Here is a 19,043-nt window from a genome sequence, read left to right as displayed (position 1 = left end):
TGGAGCTCAGTGAGGCCAGTGATCAGGACCCACGGACCAGGTCAGGAAGCCTCCCCTAGGTCCCAGCCAGAGGACAATAGAAACGGGTGAGCAGAGTTAGGGCCCGTAAAGTTCAGAGGCCAAGCACCTCGGTTTCAGGTGAAGGGACTGATATGCCCTTCATGCTAGGGACCCTGTAATGAAAGACAAACGTGTGCCTCAATAAGTTTGTTCGTCATTTTGACAATACAACGAAGGTGAGATTAAGTTTCGTTGCAAGTTTGAAAAAGGTTTATTTTGGGTGCAAGTGCCAAGCATTCAAAACATCCAATACGCACAGGGATGAGCGCGGCATCGGGCTTGAAGGGGTCATTTCAGGTACGAGATCAACTTATTTTGAATACTATAAACTGGCAGGATTTGTGGGAAAGTGGGAGCATGCTGCGTACATATTATTTTATTAGCATTGGCATGTTTGAGTGCACAGGGGAGTTCTGTTATAAACAATGGACGCGTGCTAGTGATAAGGCGTGACAAGTTCCTTTAAGTTCGTATTGTTTAATTATAGTACACGGTAAAGCAGAGGGCTTAAAACGTCCCCTTGGAAGTGTGTTCAAAACGCAGGTTTGCATGTAGTTGTGGATTTTAGAATTGGCCCTGCGTGGCACAGGGATATGGAGGCATAGGGCATGAAGTTGGCTTATTTGGTCGTTTCAGATGGTCCACTCGTGCTGGAGGCCAATTCAATAAATCCATGTGTGAACGGAGTCTCCTGGATTTCTGGTGCCAAAGCGTGGAGCAATAAAACGCCAGAGAACTATCAGTTTAGTACATTTTTGTTGAGCACCCCCAGTGCAAGAGGACGACCACAGCCAGGAAGATCGAGGCAGGCGAGGCGATGGCAGAACAGCCTACTGCTGCATGGTAAACAGCTAAAACGCACAATACTGTAGAATGCAGGTTGAGATTTTTATTTTTGTAACGTGGACGGTGCAAGGTACAAACAAGGTTGTGAAAACACAGCAATTCATTGTCAGTGCCAGATTTCTTTCAACATTTTACAATTCATCATCGTGGCACATTTGTCAATGAAATATTTAGCATGGGTCTTCAAGACCCTGTTCAATCCCAAGTGTCAAGTGCATTTAAGCCAAGGAAGGGTAGAGACTAGAAAACATTTTAGATTGCATTGAAAAGTCTCATTTTAAAGCAGCTTCCATAGGAAAAACAAAGCGATTTGGTCCCTCAGCACAAGGAAAAGGAAGGCAAGCACAGAAAATCCAAGCCTCAGGTTAGCCCCATCAGTTAGATGGTGATGCTGTTGGCCACCTTGTCAGGTTTCAGGTAGGGATACTTCATTGGAAGAGTCTCGTTTCTTGCAACAATGGATTTTGTAATCACCTCGAGGTCGGATTGGTACTCTTGCATGGCCTTGAGGGCATCTGGATTCTGGAAAGGTTCATCTGGGAACGTTCCAAGGGTTTTCTGCACGCATTTCATGAAAAAACAGCATCAATATAGTATACAACTTGCACAAGTTGGCCCATTAGAAGGTCGTGTGCTTGGGGCAAGTGTGGGTACACCCACCTCCATGATTCATAATGCAAGTTACACTGGGCAGGGCTCAGTGGCTGCCCCTTTAGGACAGAATCTTTACACAAAAGGCCATCGAAATCTTTTAAGCCATAAACTGGCTGTAATGGTGCCATTTTATACCTGGCGATAGTTTAATTGGTAGAAACCCACCACTTGCACCATCCTCCACGATTAAACACGGACATTAGCATCAACTGCCCATGCTGCTGACCACTTCAAACTTTATAAACGGTTTTTATATTAGAGACCTACCCCTTTCTTGACGACTACTACTTCTTACAATCCAAACGGTGTTTAAACTTACCTACACGATCTTAAACTGACCTACGGATCCTAACCGATTGTGTTCCCGTTTACGGTGACTTTCAGACCACAGTCCACTCACTGGCATGACTATATATCTTGTATTCTCAGCAGGGAATGGATTCTTTGCTCCGCTGCAAGTCTTCCACTACCACTCTCCCATTGACATATTTCGTTGCTTCCTCTTAGTATCTTTCACACGACTGTCAAATGGTATAGCAGATTGTATAATAATTAGTATAAAATTATGTTTAATACAATGTACAAGGTAATATAGCATTTTAATTGTATAGTGAATATACAGCAGGGTGGATAGAATAATACATAGTGTAATATTACACTATGTATTATTCTAAGGTATAGGGTAGTGTATAGTAATACAGTATATAATTTAATGTTGGGTTTGTCTATGGCAGTATATAGTACGGCGTAGACCCGTGTGATGCAAGGGAAAAAAGTTAAGCTGGAAGCATATTATATTTTTTGCGACATAGAATTGTAATGTATTACTTACAGTTAGTAACGCGGCTTATTGGAGAGTATATTTAGTATACTGATGATACCATGTAGTTTATATTTTAGTTTTTTACGTGGTTGTTTAGTTACTGCAGCTACATACTATTAACATTCCTTCCCTTTATTAATGCTACCTCTATCCTTTCCCTTTGATGCTGCCAAGCCTGCATAATAGGACTTGGAAACCCCCCCTGCCCACCTCTCACCCATTTCACTAGTACTAATCCCATATCTGCATTTTCCATAAATATGCTAAATTCCTCTTGACATGCAAATTATTTTGTCAAGGCGCTCTTCCCCTCCCAACCCAGCTTAAATATACGTTCCAAGCGTGGTGGTGTTTCATTCAGACGCCGTCTCCAACAGACCTGGTCTTCACCCGAGGACAGCTTCTTGCCTTGTGGCCGAAACGTCGTGAGAATTATCTGATTAGGTTTTATTTTTATTATTTTATTATTTCCGTTCTACGTGACTTTACCGAAAGAACCAAGAAGATTACCTACACGACTTTATCAAGACCCAAAGAACAGAAATTCCTGCAGTCACAAAAGTTTCAAGTCACTATTTAGGCAGTCATAACCTTAATACAAATTGCAAAGGCAGTAGAAAGCACCTACCTCTGCAGCACTGCGGCTAAGCACCCAGGTCATGGCCATGGACGAGCAAGACACCTGCACATCAGGCAGCGTCTGCAGGATGAAGGGCATGTCCACCACACCCTTGGTGGTTGGAGGTGGTTTCCTCATGGCACTGGGTGCATTTGGGATCCATGCATAGAAGTCAAACTGCAGCACAGGGGTGGGAAGAGCATTTTTTCACTAGACCAAGTCAGCAATAAACCGAATACCATTTTGCAAGGGCTTTCGTTAAGCATCTAAATTTACGTTACCTGGCCATAGTTCACGGCAGAGTGCTGGGCAGAGCAGAGGAACACTACCATGGTGAGGAATTCACTCAACTCTGCCACACAGGTGAACTTGGTAGGAAATCCTGCAGCACAGAAACAATGTTAAAGTAGCAGCAAGCCGTTAAGTTGTTGCAAACACAATGCTTGGCCAGCAAAAACATGCAAGCTCGAATTCCCCATCGTTTTTAGAAATTGTAAGAGTCGAGCCCATTGCCTAGAGCAATGGTTTGTGGCCTGGTTCAGGGGACCAGTGTTCTATATACTGATCCAGAAATAAACAGAACGTGATATGAAAGCGAGTATATCCTAATGTAAACTACCACAATCTAAATGCCGTTAAAAAATGCGAATAGCTGCATGAATAAGTGTCGGCAATGAAGTGTATTACTGGCATTGACAATTTAATGTTTTGTAATCCGGGTTGGGGGTTCAAGGAAACTTTTGCATTGCCAGTGGTCCATGGGCCAAAATAAAAAAGTGTATGCAGGTCATGTGACTTTGTTAGCACATGACGTGCCATCTATTGTTGCCTGCAAGTTCCTGGCGAGTCATGGGCACGCCTTTAACAGTGTGTGGCCAGCAATAGCAGGATACAGTCGGCTTAAGTCCGGTCACAACCTGGTGTGGTAATGCATTTCCACTCTGGTCTGGCCAGCATGCAAACACCAAAATCCCTTCCTCCAGCAGCAGTGCTAGGACACTTACCATTGGATGGGTGGCTCAGCAAGGCGTGGTTGATGTCCTCAATGAAAGCCTGAAGCTCGGTGTCACCCGTCACATCTTCGTTATTCTTGTAGAAGATGGCAAGGATTTTGTCGACAAATCTGGACAATGCAACAGCACTTTCAGTTATAAAGACGAATGCTACAGGAAATGAAGTGACCTTTCTGGTCCTAAATTAAGTCCAGTAAAAAATGTCAATTTTAGAATCGTGCGCGTGTTAAAAGCTCCCTGTACCATTCCTAGGATAAACATACCAAGTTGGGGAATACATCCACCCTGGGGAAGGCAGCATTTATTGGATCACTCATCTTGAACGGAGGAAAGGAAGTTAAACCAAAGTGGTGTCAACTCATAAATTGGACCTATTATGAAACATTGGTATCCGAACTGCTCTTGCAAGTAGGTTGCACATGCCTGCCAATATCGCTTTCATCGTTCTGCACAGAAAAATGCACAAAACCACCAGCGTAGAGTATGCTTCTGGTTACTTGTGAATGGTCTTCCAAATGGTGCAAGCGTCATCCCTGTAGTAGTAGCTGGGCAAGTCACCAACGCCTCGATCTGCCACATCCTTTAGGATGCACAGATGTCTGTAGGTGAGCGCCTTCAAGCCCTTGGCGCCCAGCTTGAAATGGCCACCGCCCCCAATTGACAGGGCCTGCACAAGTACATTGCAAGATCGTGTCATTGGAAGCTTCACCGTTGAAAGACACTGCAGTATTTGGATGTGCCACTATGCATGGTAATGCCAAGGAGCCTAAGAAGGTGGGAACCTTCAAAGTTGTGTCAGTTTTAGAAGTGTATTGAGATGGAATAGGATGGTCAATAGGGAGGGAGAGATTAACCATTTGGCATGAAATGTTAATTTAATGGAAGTGTAAAAAGGTTGCATCAGAGACCAGTGGAAACAAGGTCACATCCTCGCTATTAACTAGTGGTATAGCCAGTGTAGGGACAAAGCAAATAAAGATCTAGGACTGCAAAACGCTAATTAAATAGTGAGGCAGGTTGAAGTACTTGCTAGTAGAGCATACCTAGGACAATTTGGAAACGTGCAGAGAATAACAGGTAGATGCGTGGTATTTTAGTAGGATGATAAGAGTGATCAAAATGTCAGAATGCATTGGAAAGACTGGGCGGGATGAGGCCCTGTAATGGATTGAAGCGGGAGTTAATTATGCAGCTAAACAATGGAATGCATGAGAGGCCATGGAAGCATTGGCTAAAATCAGCTCGGGCAGTAAGATTGTTGGTTTGCAAGAATGCTGAGGAGGCTTTGCTGTCGTGGATTAAAATGGCCACTTCATTTCAAAGGCTCGTGAAATCACAACCCTCACCCGATCCAAAAAGGCTCCTGTGCCCACAAGCTGCGTCCGTGCACGCACGTTGATTTCCAGGGTGAAGCGCAGGTGCCGATACAGGAGCTATGCACAAGCAGGTCGGAAAAATGTAATCATAATGTGTATTGGACGGCAATAGGCTTAATGTGTACTTGCTGTAGCTTTAAGCATGCAGTCTCAAGTTCTTAAAGGAAAGGGCAAGTCTTGTGCACAAGTAATTTCGTATTGTTTGCATCTGGATGATTTTGGTGGTATGCATATGGTTGCGCACCTTGTAATCTACTTTTGGTAAAGGCGAGTAACTTTAAAAGAGCAGTATTGATAATCGTATTCTGGAAGAATGGTTCGATAACCCACAATTGTAAAAAATATCATTTCCAAAAATGACCAACGTATTGGGCAAGATCTTAGAATTAAGAGATTAAATGTCCCTACGAAGCCGTTGGTTAACGGGCAGTGCAAGGGCTGCCAGGATGGCAAATAACACCGCATGCATCTTAAAAATACAAGCTAGCAGCGGACAATTTTTGTAATTACGAGTTGCCCATGTGATAAACTCCAGGCTAAAAACCATGGATTCACCTTATGAACAGGGTGCATTGTAGACAGCTGTCGCAAGGTGGCCATGGTGAACACCTCGGCCAGCAGGTGGGTCTGGAGCAAGTGGGTGGAGACCTCATGGATCTGAAAGTCCATGGAACGAACCCACATCTTGGCCAGCATCCAGTCGTGTGCAGAGTCGCTCGGCAAGAAGATGGGGTTGTCCGATGGCTTTTGCTGTAGCTATGGATGCACGATAGGAAGAGCAGTATTGTTACATTGGAACCCAAGATGCAGTTGTTTGTCGAATATTTTTATTTCTGATGTTTACTTCGTGTCATGTACTGCATGGTTGCTAGAACGAAAAGTGTACCTGTTGCCTACTGAAACGGATTCTTATTTTGTAAAGACGAGATCTATACGTTTCATTTTAACTGCTTTGTTTATTAGCAATACGGTTGGCCATGTACGTGCCAAAGGTCATACAAAGCACCCACGACTTATCGTACTCTGGATGAAGAGATAGCTCAACTTGGTCTATACTAACGCAAACTAATGCACGAATGCCATAATTTCATAACAAAACTGGCAAGGGGCGAGCTAATGCCATCTGGGGCAGGAGTACGTCTGATGTGCCCTGTTGACAGCAAAAGTAACCATTGCAAGGATGTAGTACGAGTGCAAAACACACAACTTGCCTGTATAGCAATAGGCAGCAGCTGCCCCTGTTTGTTGACGTAAAGCAGGCACATGGGAGCTGCCAGGTAGAAGGGCTTGGAATGGTTGAATGTATTGCCAGGAATGCCATCAAGGCATTGGTAGTCCACAATGTAGACATTTCCATGCTGTGAATATGCACACACAAGGCAATCACACAGGTCACTACTGCAGTGATGAGCTTATGAAGCTGTGGCCTGCACAAGGTTACTAGACATGTTTCGAGTGAAAGCAATGCAAGATCTTAACAGCACCTTGATCTCGTCTTCAAGGGAGCATTCACGGACCAGGCTGCTCTTCACCATGTTTGTGGTGACAGGGAAATTCTCAGGAAGTTTGGTGCAGCGTTTGATGAGAACAGGGTTGACTCCGTTCATGAATTGGTAACCAAAGAACCAGTCCTGATCCCAGTGGTGAGAAACGTACTCTGCATAACGGGAGATCGCAGAAAGACGTGGAACAGACGCCACATACAGGGCTGCCATTTAAACCGCAGATCACTAGTTGTGTACATGTACCAGCCAGAAGCACCGGCACACCATTTAATTAAAATCGAGTCAAGCAAAGCAATTAAAAAAGTGTATGGCAAGCTCATGGAGGGGATGGTGTGGAGCGGTTATATTCCACTGCCATCTTTTGAACTTGCACAAATTAGGAGACACTAAGAGGATTGGATCTTAGATGCCTTGCACGTGTAGTGGGTTAAATGCAGGCTACACTGGAACCTTGGCAGCACCACAATTTTTTAAGTAACCTTTCATAAGTTAACACACGGGGATGCTACATTACTGGACCAGGACAGCCCAATGCTGCCTAGGTCCACTAGCAGAGTCCGGAGAGCTTCATCCCAGGAGACGAACCAGCAGCATAGCACAGCCCCAGCTCTAGCCACACTTCACCCATGACCACTCCAGCGTGGCCGTCTCTACCCTAGGCCATGCCCCCCTTCCCGATCCTTCGGGTAGGCCCGAACCCAACCACGTGACTCCCCTGGCCCACCTTTATCTGGTCACGTGTCCCTACAGCCCCCATACAGAAGTGTCGTGCTACTACACTATTATGGAGTTAACCCCTAGGCCTAGTTTGACCATTCAAAACCACACCACCCTCTGTACACACCTGCAACGTTACTCTTGACCCGTGTAAACAAGCGACGGAAGTCTTCTATTTTCGTCCAAGACATTCCATCGAGGTTCATGAACACCCTCAAACCCAAATCTTGCACACTAAACGACAAGTACAAGTGCAGTCACAGGGTCAAGGACATTTAAACAGAATTCAAAGCTAGCAACATGTCCAACAGAACAGTAACAGTCATATGGCCAGCAAATGTGGCTTTACCTTTGCAGAAAAGACAAGTTGAAATCGGCACTTTTCTCATCATCAAAACGGGTGTCGCGGGGCAAGTCAGGAACGATTTGCTGTCGACTCCAAGGGGAAGCCCAGCATGCCATTCTAGCCACCTGCCGAAAATCAAAAGCACGTCACAATATTTACGGTGTCAAAGCCATGAGTTATTGGTATACACACTTACTCACACAATATGGGTGGCAAAATATATTTAGATTATTTTTGTAATCAGCAGCTGACCAAATAATAAAAAGGGGCAAACGCGCATGATCCCAGAACCGAAGTGCAATAAAATAAATTAGGATGGTCAGATTAACAGCACACAATCTAAAAGAAACGGTGGACAACGTAGTTCCACTTCTAAGCATCCTGAACTACCCATAAGCGAGTGGACAATTCCCACTACCCTTGGGTTGTTTCTAGATCATTTTTGGAAAAGGAAGAAATGAAGCCTAGCATCTCATTTCGTAACAACTTGCAAAGCAATTTAAATGGATCATAGGTTAGCAAAGCACGAGACCGTGAAGAACTTGTGCCTCACACCTCAAGGAGGCCCGTCTCTCGACAATTCGTCAGCCCTCTTTTCCTTCAGTTGAGCCAAGGTCTCGTGCTGTGCAACATTCTGCAATGGGAAGGGTGGAAGCAAGTGCAAAACACGCATCTGGTAGCCCCAACACCATTAGTTGCACGTACCCAACTTGCAAAGTAAATTTTAGGTTTTTATAATTACATTAAGGAGCATTGTATAGTGGGAGAGAACCATTGCGCTCTGGAATTAAGGATCACTTGGGAAGGAAGGTCTTGGATGGCCATATGCACAGCATTTGAAAAGGCCCGAAAAAGACAAATCGTGATTTTGCCGACTTCAGGGAGGAAGTTTCACATGCACAATTTTCACTAGAGGGGGGGGGTGGGGGGGGGGGGGGGGGGGGGGGGGGGGGGGGGGGGGCATTTGGGGCGGGGGGGGGGGGGGGGGGAACAAATTTGGCTTCATATTACCACTACCGATAGCACAACCGCGATGGAATTGTGGGAAATCAGTTAAAGGGATCATGCAGGGACACGTGTCACCTACAAAAAGTACAAGAACCTGTGCTAGATGATGCTGGTAGGCCATGAGCATTTAATCGAATTGCACCATCTCCATCCAAAAATGGAGAACAGCCGATTGCCACATCTCACCAGTCCCCTCCCGCAGCTCCATGGAGCCCTTGCTCGAGCCAGTGGTTCGCAGGGAAGCGGTGCACCCGGCCACCCGGAGCATTGACCTCCAGTAGCGGCAGAACCAGGAGTCGTTCACCAGGAACGCCTCCTTCTCCAGACGAACCATTCGGATGTCGCCAATGTCAAGCTTGCTTGGAATACTGTAGATGTCAATCTGGCAGGGGAAAAAAAGGAAATGGTTAACAAAACATTCTAGATGTAGGAAAGCCAAATCTTTGATGAGAGTATTTTGCGTAAAATTGAACATGCACACCACGTAGTACGCAAAGATATTAAAAGAACAGACTTTCCGCAATCCCCCCCACCCTAACTAGTCTTAAATCACCAAGGCAACACTGCATACATCAGAACCACATGATCAAGATGGTGCACACGTTCGTTTCATGCCACTTTCAACAGCAGAACTTTAGCACACATTCACTTCGCTGCTCTCAGCAGTTGCCTACCAATCCCTGCAGCCCATTCCACAACCTTTTTGCATGTGGTCATTCCAGCACTACCCAGGGTCTTCCTCCTCAGCATGCAAGATCTGGCACTTGTCAGGCAATTCAATCAGAAGCTAGGACGGCAAGCCGATTGTGTAGTACCCATTACTCAAAGCCATTAGACACGACGAAGCGACACTCACCGCCCCAGGGCAAAGGTCCGGTCCAAAGTGGTCCAGAAGCTGCCTATTGCTCTGGCCTGCCGAGCCAATGATCGTTGCATACACGTAGTTCATGGTGCCCGAAACGCGTTCGCCCGTGGCAACCGTCAGCTTGTACACAGTCTCCACGTGTCCTGCAGCACAGCAAGGTGGGGGTAGAGCATTTTACAAAGGGGCAAACCTGCAACAGCTTTACACACCAGTACATCCAGATCTGCCATTGGTTATGGAGGAGTCTACATCATGGTAAACAAACTCGAAAAAGCACTTTTACTTCACGAAATCAGGGATAAACAAACAGGCCCACAGGACCACTTAAGCGGACCTAAAATACACATTCCTGCGGAGGGAGCTGGTAGGAACGTTGGTTTGCTCGTTCAATGGTCAGGGTCAACAGCAGCGTGGTGTATTCCGCAAATATGGTCGACTGAGGGTGGGTACAAGCCGGCGTGAGTAGGTTAAACGTTGAGTTTTATAAGGGCACCACGGGGTGACCAGCCCTCTCCCACCCCCCACCCATTTTTGATGCACGACGGACAGACACAATAATCCCCTGTGGGTGGTAGAACGAGGTGGTTCTACCAATATGAATTGCGTGCAGCGTGTTTTTGCCACAGAGTACGTAATAAACATTGTTAATATAAATTACAGGCCCATGTCTTCATAATAATTGGCGATCTACACACTCGCATTGTAAAAGTACAGGTAGAGTAAGATAGTCCACGCCCAGCGAATTTAAGGAACCAAAGCACCTTGTTAAGATACACTTTGAATACGACTAGCAAAAGGACAAGACGGTTAACATTGAAAAAGGGGAGTTTCAGACAAACCTGCTAAGCATTCCAGCATGATGACGCTTCCACACAACGGCAGGCAAACAAAAAGACTGGCCGCTACAACCAGACCAGTGAACAACAACACCACACAATGATGCACTACTCACTGCCCCATGCTGACGAACCTGCTTTTATATCCTTAGGACTGGAAGAGCACAGCCGGGAAATCGTTAATGTGGGGGCGTGTCCAATATTCCTATAATTTCGGCAGTACAATCAAACAATCGTGATCAGTGAATAATGTAAGTAGGAGTGCACGTGGACAAATGAATCCACTTATCAACTGACAACAGGAACACAATATCAATTGACTCGTCACAATATAATAGTAATCAGTGTATCGTGTAAGGAGAAGTGCACGTGGACAAATGAATCCAACTCATCTATTGACTCATCACGGTACTATAATTGAGCTCCAGTTTTGACAACTCAGAAAACGAGATTATTTAACTGGCAGGTGGCAGTGGTTTTGTGTCTGGCCTTGCGAGTGTTAAATATGTTCATATCAATTCCCACTAGCGGCTCGGGGTTGCATCACGGGACATTTATTTTAAGAGGGCAGATCCTGACTTCATTTTAGTAACCACTGGTCCGAGAATATGCGTGGGATTCACGAACAGTTGGAGGGAGGGGCGAGGGTAGAGGGAGGGGCGAGGGTAGAGGGAGGGGGCGAGGGTGGAGGAGGGGCGAGGGTAGGGGCGAGGGTGGAGGAGGGGCGAGGGTGGAGGGGGGGCGGCTTCCCATGGGCACGCACGAAGCCCGGCTCAGCACGTGGGATGCGGGTGGCGTCATCACGCAGATGTACACGGTGACGTCACAATCACCACGCACTTATTCACTCGTGTCAGCCAGTCAGGCAGCAACACTTTTTTCTCATATTATGTGGAGGCTTTTTTTATTGAAATCAAGGGGCCATTTTTTGCTCAACAAAGCAATTTCTCCAATTTCGACATCACTTGCATGGGACGCCTGGTGTGTATCGTAATGCAGCTTTGGGTGGGAAGATGGCGCCGGATTTTCACAAACGCCGCCATGACATCATTATGTAAAAGCATATTTAGCACATTTTTTGCTTTATATTGTTTAAGGTGTTGTGTACAGTATGCATATTTTTTAGTTCTTTTTTATTTTATTTACTAGATGAAATTGTCATGAACATACAAATAGACAAAACCAAAAAAATCTTACTTAAAAAATTTACCGTATTTACTGTACCGTATGTAGCCGGTCAGCCCTGACCCCTTTCCTTCAGTCGTGAATCCTTGCGAGTGGGGACAGGTCGGCTAAATAGACAACAATAAAAATAATAAAGTTTGGAGGCGATGAGTAGAGACTCTGTGTTGTGCTCTGTCCTCCAGAGATGTGGGCGACTCCACAACGAGCCGGACACCGAGGGTTAATGAAACGGCAAGAGTTTATTTCAAAAGTCTTCTTCAGAAGGGCAATTGCGTCTCTGCAATAGCGATCAGAGACACCCTTCATGCCACAACACCGCAGCTGAATTCCTCGGCATCTAGTCCCACCCAAATCGCAATTATGGTGATCATATTGAACATTTAACAACATTATTTAACAAACATTTCTACGAGAAACATTTTAATATCTAATATCAAACATCTGCCCCAAACATCTGTTGCACTTTTTACAGCCTCTGATAATTCTGCATAAACGAAACACATACTTAAATAATTCTTAATACAATTTTAATATCAAATTAAATGAACAAAATGTATAATTGAGAAAATAATTATTTACGGACAATAAACATATGAAACAAGTATTTATTATAACCAAATGAGGAATGAAAACTCTGCCAAAACAACTGCCCAGCTCACCCCATCAGCTCAATGTTACTGTGGGGGCTGGTGGCCCCCGGCTCCTGCCCCGTGGGAGGGTTGACCTCGGGGGGGGGGGGGGGGGGGCTGCTACCCCCCGACTCCTCAATCGCGTGAGAGTCGCTGCTACTCCCCGACTCCCCTTCTCACGCCACGGCCCCTCGAGTTCACGGCCCCGCCATCTCCGGGTCCTCTCTGTGAGGCATAACTCGCGGCGGGTGCTCAACCACCTGGAATTAATTCCTCACTCTCCCCGTGCACTCCTCCAAATCTTATTAGGGGACTCCCTGCGCGTTGCTGCCCACCCTCATACACGCGCAGCCACTCAAACACGATGTTGTATGTTCTCACGACAACGCGTATTAATCACACGCACGGAGCGGAGGTCAGGGGTCGAAGGGCAGCGACGACACTCACACTCGCAGAGCCGCACAAGCACGACGTCTCCCCTCCCACGAAAACGCGCACCAATCACACGCATTCTCCCCACACTCGCAGAAACCACACGAAACGGTGAGTGCTCACTAACGGTTTATTGCCGGCGTGCCTGCGGTTAAGCCTACGTGCCCAAGAGCTACAATCGGTGAGGAAACTGCTCTGTCTCTTGACAGTCTGAACCCAATCCACCCCGCCTATTTCAAGTTACTCTCTCGAGGGATTCTCATTCTGTTCGCTATCTCTCTCGTACTCACGGTTTGATTCGTACGGAGTTCCTGCGGGCCAGTCCTCACTGCACTGCGACTCGTCACACGGACGTTCGAGTAGCTGGAGAGTCGACCGATAGCTGAATTGTGAAGGACACGAACTAAATCGAGCCCTCTCTCCTCCCCTTTTATTGTTCTCTACATCAAAGGAACCCTCCGGTTAATCTGGCGGTTTTCTCGGCCAATCAGATTGCTTGCTTGTGATGTCACATCATTCATATCGGTGCTCTCAGCGACGTCCATCTCCCGGTTTCCATATCAAAGGGAGCCACCGTTAATCTCGGCTAAGCCGGCGGTCCTCCCGGCCAATCGGATCGTTTAGGCTCCTCCCGCCCTGCTCGAAACCGTTGGCTGATCTTTTTCCATATCCAAAGGGTTCTATTTGGCTGCGGCGTTGTTGGTCGCCCTCGAACACGTTCGCGCTCGTCCCGTAGTTTGTGGCCCCGCCCCCCTGCTTGCCATGCTGTGTGTGTCCTAACCGCGGTGGCTGCGTGGCCCCGCCGTGACTATGTCATTGCAAGTCAATTCACAGCACCGTGGTAAAATTTTACCTCGGGGAAGATCGCCCAATTCCCTGGCCCCAGGAAACTGTGGCGAATGTTCCCACGAGGATGACTCCTGGGTGAAAACCTGTAGGCCAGGTGACCTCCACACGAGGCCCTATTTGGGGGTGTGTGTGTTCATGTGGTGGGTGGTGAGGGAAGAGCAGCGTCGGCTAAGCTGCTTTGTTGTGTTGGCATCGCGGGCGCGGCGCCGGAAGATTGGCTTCGTCGCTGTGGCATCACCTTACAATTAAGCTCGAAGTCAGCCATTCTGCACCTTCCAATTGAATAGCACAACACAATAACACCATACTCTTTGGTTCTTTCGGTAAAGTCACGTAGGTAGAAAAATAATAGATCACAACGTTTTGATCACAACACAAGCAATCGTCATCAGGTAAGACAACTACGGCAAGAAAAAACTGCTGAAGAAGGCGAAAGAGCTGCCGTGGCACGAGGTTATATAGGCATCGGCGGTAGGGGGGAGAGATAAGGGAAGGGGGGGGGGCAGGGCATAAAGTGGGACTTTGTAGTAGCACCTCAGTCACTGGGGGAGAGATCCGAGAGAAGTACAGAGAGAGACACAAGGAGTCGGAAATAACAGCTGACATAGGCAGATAGGATGAAAACATCACAGTCAATTAAGACTTTACCTGGTTAATAACGTCCTTCCAATAATTGCCAACAATATAATCACTAATTCGACTTCTCTTATCGATTCGAACAAGCAGCGCTCTCTAAAACCTTCGGCCGCTAGACCACCCAGATTTTATGGCCTTCCAAAGATCCACAAAGAACGTATCCCACTCCGTCCAATCATCTCCACAATTAACTCACCTACAAACTGGCCCAATTTATCTCTGAGACCCTGCTTCCTTTCACGGACAAGACCACCTCAACTTTACTTAACTCAGATCACTTGGTTTCTCTAATCAAGCACATCTCACTGTCTCCAGATGATTCACTTGTCAGTTTCAATGTAGTCTCCCTGTTCACCAAGGTACCTGTACCTGATACCATTGCAATCATTGGAGACTTAGTCTAATTGGGACTGAATCCAGATGTACCAGTGGTAGCGAATGTTATCATTGGAGAAATTTGAGACAGATGCCATCCAGACATCCACCCTACATCCTTCCTTGTGGAAGAGATACGTAGATGACACATTTGTCATCTAGCCACATGGCCTGCCAGCACTGAACCAATTTCTCAACCACATAAATTCCATACACCCATCTATCAAATTCACCATGGAAATTGAAAAGGATGACAAGCTACCATTCCTGGATGTTTTGATCGAGAAGAGACCTGATGGCTCGCTGGGACACTCTGTCTACAGGAAAGCCACCCACACGGATGCCTATCTAAAGCCTGACTCCCACCACCATCCAGCCCAGAATAATTCCCTCATCAAAACACTACACCATAGGGCCCGTTGCATCTCTGACCAGCATCACCTAGCCAGTGAGCTGAAGCACGGACACCAAGCCCTCAGGATGAACGGATACCCGGACCGTACAATCCGCAAAGCTGTCTCCCCAGCCATGGGGAGACAAACATCTAAGGATCTAATCAATACCATCACTTTGCCGTACATAGCAGGGGTTACCAAAAATATTTACAAAATCTTAAACCAACACAAGATCACAGTTCGTTTCAACACAGTACACAAAATCTGTGATTTTATCCTATCTGTAAAGGATGTGATTCCTGATATGCAATACCCGGGTGTCTACAAACTGAGTTGTGGATGCGGCAGCAGTTACATTGGGGAAACGAAACGACATGTCTCGGACCGCGTTCACGAACACAAGGCAGATCTGAAACACGGTAGGACCAATACCTCTGCCGTTGCTGATCATTGTTTTAACACAGTGGGCTCACACAAAATTGACTTTTCCAAGATGAAGGTACTCTGCAAACCCACCGGCTATTATCAGAAATTTGTTCATGAAGCCATCCAGATATATAAACACAGACACAACTTCAACTGAAAAGATGGGTACAGACTGAGCAATCATTGGAAGGACGTTATTAACCAGGTAAAGTCTGTGATGTTTCCATCCTACCTGCCTATGCCAGCTGCTATTTCCGACTCCTTGTGTCTTTCTCTATCTCTGCGCCTCTTTTTAAAATCCTTTATATTAAGTTCGCTTGCTTGCTTGCGTGCTTGCTTGCTTGCAATGCTTGCTTGCTTGCTTACGACCGTGCAAATCTTTCGGTCGTTTTTTAACCCACTTCCCGTGATCAAATCGAGCTGACATTTTCCACACAGACTCGTTGTGCCAGACAATTAATGTTCGTGAAAAAAAATTCCCAAAATTTTACACTTTTTAGGCAAAAAAAAATTATTGTACATATATTCAAATAAAACTCATTCATCGCTTTGGCTGATAGTCACAGTATAAGAGCCCAGAGCGTAACCCCTCCGCAGGCCGTGGCGGAGTAGCGCAGTTGGTAGCGCCCTCGCTTCCCATGCCAAAGGTCGCGGGATCGACCCCCGCGTCCTCCACGGGCGAATATTTTTTTAAATCCTTTATATTAAGTTCGCTGCCACGCATATAAAGGATTTATAGTGAAAAACTTTGTTTTTACGGGTTATACTTATTAAATCCTTCATATTAAGTTCGCTTGCTTGCTTGCGTGCTTGCGTGCTTGCTTGCTTGCTTACGACCGTGCAAATCTTTCGGTCGTTTTTTAAATCCTTTATATTAAGTTCGCTTGCTTGCGTTCTTGCTTGCTTGCTTACGACCGTGCAAATCTTTCGGTCGTTTTTAAACCCACTTCCCGTGATCCAATCGAGCTGACATTTTGCACACAGACTCGTTGTGCCAGACAATTAATTTTCGTGAAATTTTTTTTCCAAAATTTTACACTGTTTAGGGATTTTTTTAAAAAAAATATTTCATTACCAATTGCTTAATGCTGGCAGACAATCATCTGACCCATAGGTGGCAGCCATCTCAAGCCAGAGGACGAGAGGACTCTAGCCGCCACGCATATAAAGGATTTATAGTGAAAAACTTAGTTTTTACGGGTTAATTTTTAACCCACTTCCCGTGATCCAATCGAGCTGACATTTTCCACACAGACTCGTTGAGCGTGACAATTAATTTTCGTGAACATTTTTTTCCAAAATTTTACACTATTTAGGGAATTTTTTAAAAATAGTTAATTACCAATTGCTTAATGCTGGCAGACAATCATCTGACCCATAGGTGGCAGCCATCTCAAGCCAGAGGACGAGAAGACTCTAGCCGCCACGCATATAAAGGATTTAGAGTGAAAAACGTAGTTTTTACGGGTTAATTTTTTTGATTTCTCTCCATGTCACTCAGGTGCTGCTACGGGGTCCCACTTTATCCCCCGCCCCCTCTCCCCCCACTTTCCCTACAGCGGGGTCGCCGTAAGGAAAGTGAAGTCGTCGCTTTTGGGAGAGGAACGAGAGCCTGCGTGGACGAGATCCCAGCCATTGAAGAAGGGCGAGAGATGTAGAGGTCTCACCTCATCGCTGGTCGGCGATGGATGAACCCCCACCCAGGCAGACGAGGGGGTAGACAAAGGGGAGCTGCACCGGGGTGTAGATAGCTGAAGGGATGTCTGCTTAGGACAAAGTTCTGATGTCACCATGAGGGGTGTAAGTGTCGAGTGCAAAAAGTGTTAAAACCAGTGAGTGTAGCCTTAAGTAAGAATCCTCATATTTGTCCGGTTCTACAAGTCTCCTGGTGTCGGAAGTGGCCGTCAAACCTTCATAAGAGTAGAACTGCTTAGTTTCAAGGAAGCTGAAACCCTTCGCTGGCATCGCGTAAAAGCCGGCAGTGGAGTGCAATAACTAACCAGTGGAGCGGATGGACTATGAGGGCTGCATCAGAGCTCTCCCCGCGACGACCCCGAGGTCCAGGGCCCCGTTGTTGTGCCCGGGAGGGAGGGGGGGGGGCGCAACTGCAGCCTGCGCGGGAGGAGGCTGTGGGCCCTGATTGGCCACCATCTATGGAGAGCTGGGGCAACATCGCCGGACGATTCGACCAGCTGCTGACGTCGAGGGAGTGGCTGGGTGTTGGCGAGTCGACAGTGGAGCTGCAGGAGGATGCGACCGCCGTCGAGTCACTGCGGCGGTTCCCGCCATTTTCCGCGGCTGCAGCATTTCCGCCATTTGGCGCGCGAATGCGACGCAGCAACCGAGCGCCATTTTGAATGCAACACAGCAACCGGGCGCCATTTTTTCCCAAGATGCGATACAGCAACCGGGCGCCATTGCCGCCGCTGTGTGTCTGCCGCCGCGTGTTCGCTGCAGGCTGCCACGCCTTTTGCGCCTTTTGCACTGCGCCAGCCTGGTGGATCGTCGCTGGAGCCCTGCGACTGCGAGCAGGATGTGCATTTCTCCCCGCGATTGGAGTGAGAAGAGTGGGGAAGGACGTGTGAGAGCTAGAGAAGCCGCGATCGAGGAGATGGTTGCCGACGTCTGGAGTCTGGGGGGCCGCCTGCTTTGTGCTTGTGGGATGAGCCGGCGTGCCAGAGAGCGCACTGTCACTGCGCGAGGGGCCTGCTGATTGCGGGGGGGAGCAGGCCGACGCCGTTAGTGTAACGGGCGCAGCAGGACACTGTTTGGAGGGACTTTTTCGACGTTGGCTGTCTGATATTGTTTGCCTCGCAGACGGTCATTCCCTCCTAGTTTTTTTTGCATTTTTGGGTTGTTGGGGGGTGTTAAATTGTGGCTATATGGATGATATCTAAGGGGGTTTAGTGTTATAGTGTGTTGCTGTTTTGTGACGTTTTTGCTGCTTGTCGTAGGGGCCGTCTAGATTTTTTTCATAAGGGGACGTAGTCAGCTGGAACGGCTGATTTTTTTCATGGGGAGGGAGAGGGAGGGATGTAGAGGAGTAGAGCGAGCAACCAGGAGAGGGCGTACACGGGGAAGTGCGAGCGAGTTGACAGCGGAGGATGATGTCACGGGTGTTGTAAGGGGGTAACTTCAGGAACAAAGGCGGGTCCGAGCTAGGGGGAGGAGCCACCAACGGGTACTTAAAGGGGACCCCGTGACAACGGTGGGGTCTCCGTTGGGAGAGGAATGAGAGCCTGCATGGACGAGATCTCAGCCACCGCCTAGGGTATATAGATGTAGATGTCTCACCATCGCCGGGTGGTGATGGATGATCCCCCGCCCGGGTCTCCTGGGTGTCAAGAAGTCCGATACTACAGTAGTATTACTAGGCTTAGGAAATGCAGAATGGCTGGGGACTAATATGCAGCCAAAGACACATTGAAAGTGGCAAAGCAAACCCCTA

General features: G+C 47.1%; 1 pseudogene; it reads right to left on the bottom strand.

Moving 5' to 3' along the window:
• Positions 1–1,284: 1,284 nt before the first annotated feature.
• LOC133357458 (polyunsaturated fatty acid 5-lipoxygenase-like) lies at positions 1,285–17,560 on the bottom strand (annotated as a pseudogene).
• Between the last annotated feature and the right edge of the window lie 1,483 nt (positions 17,561–19,043).

This window comes from Lethenteron reissneri, chromosome 58, assembly GCF_015708825.2.
Source record: "Lethenteron reissneri isolate LAM-NWPU_2019-01 chromosome 58, ASM1570882v1, whole genome shotgun sequence".
Classification (NCBI taxonomy): Eukaryota; Metazoa; Chordata; class Hyperoartia; order Petromyzontiformes; family Petromyzontidae; genus Lethenteron; species Lethenteron reissneri.
Note: the sequence above shows the minus strand (reverse complement) of the source record. Positions and strands in the feature narration are given on the sequence as shown.